Source organism: Galeopterus variegatus, unplaced genomic scaffold, assembly GCF_000696425.1.
Source record: "Galeopterus variegatus unplaced genomic scaffold, G_variegatus-3.0.2 Scaffold1725, whole genome shotgun sequence".
Taxonomy (NCBI): Eukaryota; Metazoa; Chordata; class Mammalia; order Dermoptera; family Cynocephalidae; genus Galeopterus; species Galeopterus variegatus.
The window spans coordinates 108,335-109,892 of record NW_007727836.1 but is presented as its reverse complement, the minus strand read 5'-3'; positions in this window follow the sequence as shown (position 1 = coordinate 109,892).

Sequence of the window (1,558 nt, the reverse complement as noted above, 5' to 3'; positions counted from 1 at the left end):
CTGGACTTTCTCAGTTACTGCTGTGTCCCTAGCACTACTTGGTATAGGGCCTGAGTAACTCGCACTCAACTGTCAGAGAGCACAGAGTAGGTGAATGTTGAACAAACGAATGAATGAATGAACAAATGTATGAATGTCGAGACTTTGGACTGTGTGCTAAGAAGGGCACTGGGAAGCCAAAGAAGGTTCATAAGCAGTAGAGAGCCATGGTCATATCTGAGCCTTAGAAAACACTCCAGGCTTCCTCTCCATTCTGGAGTTTTGCATGTACTGCTCCTTTTGCTTGAAACATTTCTTTCTTTTCGTTTTTTTCTTTTTTAAAAAGATGACCGGTAAGGGGATCTTAACCCTTGACTTGGTGTTGTCAGCACCATGCTCAGCCAGGGAGCAAACTGGCCATCCCTATCATTTGAACTCAGTCCAGTGTGGCTTCTGGCTGCTTCCAGGAATCCCTGATGGCATGTTTCAGAAGGTAGAGTTTAGGATGACGAGGAGAAAAACCTGAGAGGATTAGGGGGAGAGGATTAGGGGTTTGGAAGGGGCGTGACTCTCCCGGAGGAATTCCCCGACCCTGCCAAAACCCTAGCCATTACTGGTCTTCCTTTTTCAGGCAGCTTCTGTTTGCCCTTCCACATCCATTTTTGCCCTTCCGTTCCCAGCTCTCTCTGTCCCATGTAGATTGGATCAACAGGATCTGGCTGCCCATTGGGTTCATCCAGTGCTTGCCCCCACCCAACCAAAGAGATGGGAGGGAGGGGAGAGAAAGGTCAGAATATGGGTGTTTTTATTCTCCTACTCCTGCTCAGGCTCCTCCCCAAAGCCCTCTCTGTCTCCATGTCCTTGTCCCGTTCCCTCCGCTCACTGCACCCCCTACTCCCCTGGAACAGCTTCCAAGATTACCTGTGCCAGGGTACTTCACTCTCCTGTGGGGTTTCCCTGCACCCTGCCCACACCTTTGTAAGTAGTCCCTTTTTAAAAGTCCTCAAATGAACCAATTTTAATGTGACTTGTGTTTTCTGCAGAGACACCAGTCTCTGCCCCCTCTTCCAGGGGCCCTGAGTTTCTGCGTGGGAATGAAAGTCCCCTGGACACTTCATAAATCCTAGTGGCCCAGACCACCCTCCCCCTATGTCCTCAGTTCAGATGGCCTTCCCTTCACTTGCCAGACTGCAGAACCCTTCTTCTTTGAACAGCATATACACAAACACACAACCGTAGGGCTCAAGGAGCCCCCACCCCAATCCTTCTTAGAGGACTGTGGACCATTCGTCCTTCTACTTTAAGGACCCCTGATGCTTTTGTGTAAGTTATTATTTTTTAAATTTCATTTTATTTTATCAAACGACTTTGAGCTCTTTTAGCTGTTTCCTTTAGTATTTTACCCCCAAGCTTCTTGATAACATGTTTAAATTGCTACTTCTTATTCTCCTATTTTCGCATTATCCATGACACCCTCTGTGGCGGGTGAGGATTTAGTTTCTTTCACACGCTCCCTTCCTCACAAACACACCTACCATTCTCCCCTTCCTCCTCGGAAAATCACCAATTTATTATTAGA